Source organism: Eschrichtius robustus, chromosome 2 (genome assembly GCF_028021215.1).
Source record: "Eschrichtius robustus isolate mEscRob2 chromosome 2, mEscRob2.pri, whole genome shotgun sequence".
Classification (NCBI taxonomy): domain Eukaryota; kingdom Metazoa; phylum Chordata; class Mammalia; order Artiodactyla; family Eschrichtiidae; genus Eschrichtius; species Eschrichtius robustus.
This window is the reverse complement of record NC_090825.1, coordinates 127172676-127177829: the sequence shown is the minus strand read 5'-3', so window position 1 is coordinate 127177829 and position 5154 is coordinate 127172676.

Sequence of the window (5154 nt, the reverse complement as noted above, 5' to 3'; positions counted from 1 at the left end):
AGTCCCATCTCGGCACCTACAGTATTTAATTCAGTAGCCCAGCGTTCTTCAGTCTTACTGTTCTAAAAAACAGGAGCTCAGGCCTTGACCATCAGTGCAAACTTGAGGAGTCTTGGAGCCCAGCTGTGTTTCAGTTTCTTCCTTTGCCCAGTAGACTTGTACAGTAGGAACCATACTTGCTCAGGACTAAATTTCATACGGCGTAAGCGCCAGACTTAACCCCTACTCTTTTCTCTGAATCAGGGATGAGGTGAGCAGAAATGACTTCTAAATCATCACTACCAGATGCCAGTTTTTTAGAGGGAAAGCAATGCGGATGAAGGGGACTGACATGAGAAGTTATTTGACGAAAATTCTGGGAATTGTCACTCAACAGCATATTTTAATGAAAAGAGAAGTATGGGATCCTAAAAACAAGTACCACACAATTCTGAATAGTTTAATACAAAACTATTGACAGGGAAAAATAAAAAGTTAAAGGAGGATAATCTCAACTTAATACAAAATATTCCCTGGTTAGTGGAAGGGGGCAGGGGTTCCTTTGCGTGGCCAGCTGGTAACTCCATGTGCCCTGTATGAACACTGGCTTCCTTCTTAGAGAATGAAGAGGCCCCGGACAGAGCCAGTTGCAGCCAGGCTTGGTCTGCCTTTCCCATTTGGCAGTGTCTCAGTCTCTCTTTAGTAATAATTTGCCCTGGCACCCAAAAGGCAAGCCAGAAGAAGAAATTTGAATATCCTATGGAAGATATCCCATATTAGGTCTGGTGTCTCAGCTGGGCTGATTTTACCAAGACAGCTTTGGAAGGGAAGAATAATGGATGCTGTGTTGGGGTAGTAGGAGGGGGAGAATAGCTAATTTCAGCAACAAGCTTTTGTTACAACAAAAATCAGGGAACAACTGACGTTTCTCTTTCTTAATCCTCCATTACAAGTACACCAAAGGGAAAAACAACAGGAGCTCAAAGAAATAAGTAATACTTACTGGGAGATTCCACCCTCCTCCCCCCCCCATAGTGGGGGGAATTTGAATAAAAGAAGCTGTAGTCTAATGACATTGGCTTCTATCAAAACACTGCCTAAAGGTCCCCCCACTAGGATGCAATCCATTTCTGATACCCTCTCTGTGAATCACATCTGTGCAACAATATTCTTCTTCAGTGTATTTTCTTTTGTATATTTTTCACTTGCACATGAGCATTTATTTAGTTGTGAGAAATAATGTGGTATGTTGCGTTAGAAATCAGGAAACCAAAATTCTGAGTCTGTCACTCAGTAGCTAAATGATCATTAATGCCTCAGTTGCCTCACTTGTAAAGTAGTAAAATGAGACCTATTCCTCCTGTCTGATACAATTATTGAGTATTCATATATTTCTTTATTCAAAACTATTCATTGAAAGTCTTCTACATGTTCTGGCCACCAAGGAAGGCGAATTCTCTTTTTTTTTTTTTCCCCTTAGATTTATTTATTTATTTATCTATTTTTGGCTGTGTTGGGTCCTCGTTGCTGCGCGCGGGCTTTCTTTAGTTGCGGCGAGCGGGGGTACTCTTCGTCGCAGTGCGCGGGCTTCTCACTGTGGTGGCTTCTCCTGTTGCGGAGCACGGGCTCTAGGTGCTGGGGCTTCAGTAGTTGTGGCTCGCGGGCTCTAGAGCGCAGGCTCAGTAGTTGTGGCGCCCGGGCTTAGTTGCTCCGCGGCATGTGGGATCTTCGTGGATCAGGGCTCGAACCCGTGTCCCCTGCATTGGCAGGCGGATTCTTAACCACTGCGCCACCAGGGAAGCCCCAAATTCTCTTTCTTTATTGTGTTTACATCTAGTGGTAAAATGTTCACAATAAGTAAGTAAACAAATAAATAAGCGAGATGATATCAATTTGTGAAACCATGAAGACTACACAACAAGATATTGTGATACCGTGATGGAGAGTGTTTTATCATGGAGATTGTAGTTAACCTGAATTTCCTAAATTGTTTATGTCATTTGTGATTATGCTACTCTGTAATATATCAGCTTAAACATAATTTCCAAGGTCTTTAAGACTTTTGACTGATATTAAATCAAGTAAGTTGGTGAATAATCTTTAGATGGCTGAATAATTTTTAAGGAAGATAGAATACAAAAACATTGGTCACCAAGCATGGTATGTACACACACACATACACACCACACATGCCTCTTATTTTTATGTTTGAGAGTAGATAAACCTTTGGGGTATATTAATGTATATGTTCAGTTTTGCCCCTTTAAGAAATTTAAAAGGGATATGTGTGGCCATAGGAAGTTTTATGTTTGCTTTGCTCATAGCTAAACGTTTGTGTATTTCAAACCATACTCAGTTACTTGCCTACAGTTACCTCCATGAGGAAATAGAAGGTAGTTACATTGGTTAAAATTTGTAATTTATATGCTAAAAGAGTAGAACTTAATGTTCTCAGCACACAAAAAAAGGAATGGTAGCTATATGATGGGATGGAGATGGTAGCTAATACTGTGGTGGTAATAATTTTACAGTTTGTAAATGTATCAAATCAACACTTTATACATCTTAAACTTATACAATGTTAAGTACCAATTATATCTTAGTAAAGCTGGAAAAAAAGAGAAATGGATAGGATCCCATTTTTTAAACTGAAGTTTGGTTGATTTACAACGCTGTGTTAATTTCAGGTGTACAGCAAAGTGAGATGTATATATATATATATATATTTTTTTTTCAGATTCTTTTCCATTATAGGTGATTACAAGATATTGAATATAGTTCCCTGTGCTATACAGCAGGACCTTGTTGGTTATCTATTTTGTATATAGCATCTTGTAACTGTTAATCCCAAACTCCTTATTTACCCCTTCCCCGCTTTCCCCTTAGGTAACTGTGAGTTTGTTTTCTGTGTCTGTGAGTCTATTTCTGTTTTGTAAATAAGTTCAATTGTATCATTATTTTTAGATTCCACATATAAGAGATATCAGATGATATTTGTCTTTCTCTGTCTGACTTATTTCACTTAGTATCATAATCTCTAGGTGGTCCATCCATGTTGCTGCAAATGACATTATTAGTTCTTTTTTATGGCTGAATAATATTTTATTATATATATATATCCATTCATCTGTCAATGGACATTTAGGCTGCTTCTGTGTCTTGGCTATTGTAAATAGTGTGGCTATGAACATTGGGGTGCATGTATCTTTTCAAATTAGAGTTTTCATCTTTTCCAGATATATACCCAGGAGTGGGGTTGCTGGATCATATGATAGCTCTATTTTTAGTTTTTAATGGAACCTCCATAGCGGCTGCACCAATTTACATTCCCACCAACAGTGTAGGAGTGTTCCCTTTTCTCCATGCCTTCTCCAGCATTTATTATTTGTAGACTTTTTGTTGATGGCCATCTGACCAGTGTGAGGTGATAGCTCGTTGTAGTTTTGACTTGTATTTCTCTAATAATTAGCGATTTTGAGCATCTTCTCATGTGCCTTTTGACCATCTCCATGTCTTTTTTGGAGAAATGTCTATTTAGTTCTTCTGACAATTTTTTGATTGGGTTGCTTGTTTTTTTTGTTATTGAGTTCTGTGAGCTGTTTGTATATTTTAGAAATTAAGCCCTTGTCAGTCACATCATTTGCAAATATTTTCTCCCATTCTGTAGGTTGTCTTTTCATTTTGTTTATGGTTTTCTTTGCTGTGCAAAAGCTTATAAGTTGGATTAGGTCCCATTTGTTTATTTTTGCTTTTATTTCTTTTGCCTTGAGAGGATGACCTAAGAAAACATTGGTACGATTTATGTCAGAGAATGTTTTGCCTATGTTTCCTTGTAGGAGTTTTATGGTATGATGTCTTATATTTAAATCTTTAAACCATTTTGAGTTTATTTTTGTGTATGGTGTGAGGGTGTGCTCTAACTTCATTGCTTTATATGCAGCTGTCCAGCTTTCCCAAGACCACTTGCTGAAGAGACTATCTTTTCTCCATTGTATATTAATGCCTCCTTTGTTGAAGATTAATTGCCTGTAGGTGTGTGGGTTTATTTCTGGGCTCTCTATTATGTTAGGATCCCATTTTATTCAATATGATGGGAACTAGAAAAATCTTTTTGAGATACACAAAATAAGATACGAACTAATGTATGAACCTATCACTTTTCTAGAAGAAAAATCTAGTTGTGACAATGTCAATTCTCTTCATATAAATGTATAACCTCAAAAAGTTTTGGGCTTCCCTGGTGGCGCAGTGGTTAAGAATCCGTCTGTCAATGCAGAGGACACGGGTTCAAGCCCTGGTCCAGGAAGATCCCATGTGCTGCGGAGCAACTAAGCCCGTGAGCCGCAACTACTGAGCCCGCGAGCCACAACTACTGAATCCTTCGTGCCTAGAGCACGTGCTCCACAACAAGAGAAGCCACCGCAATGAGAAGCCTGAGCACCACAACAAAGAGTAGCCCCGCTCGCCACAACTAGAGAAAGCCTGCGTGCAGCAGCAAAGACCCAATGCAGCCAAAAATAAAATAAATTTATTTTTTTTAAAGTTTTAATTTATATGGGCCATTGAGACTATATTAAGAATTGAAGTAGCAAAGAAATATGAATGTGTATGTAAGATTATGAGTGTGATTGTGTTTATCAACGTAAAAAGAGCAATTTTTTCTTGAAGTAAAATAAATGGCTGACTGTGCCAGAATGTGAAGATTAGTAAGAGACAAAATTTGAATGGGTAAGTTGTAGAAGTTTCGGGGAAAGAAAACCTTGTTTTCTATGGTTTATAATACCTACAAATTGTAAGTCTCAAAAGAAAGAATGAAATATGTTAAAACTTTTGACAAAATTGGCTCAGCTTTAATGCGTTTACTCATAGGACTTGTTAAAAAGGTCTGTGCTGCGGGCTTCCCTGGTGGCGCAGTGGTTGAGAATCCGCCTGCCAATGCAGGGGACACGGGTTCGAGCCCTGGTCTGGGAGGATCCCACATGCTGCGGAGCAGCTGGGCCCGTGAGCCACAACTGCTGAGCCTGCGCATCTGGAGCCTGTGCTCCGCAACAGGAGAGGCCACGATGGTGAGAGGCCCGCGCACCGCGATGAGGAGCGGCCCCCACTTGCCGCAACTGGAGAAAGCCCTCACACGGAAACGAAGACCCAACTCAGCCATAAATAAATAAATAAAAA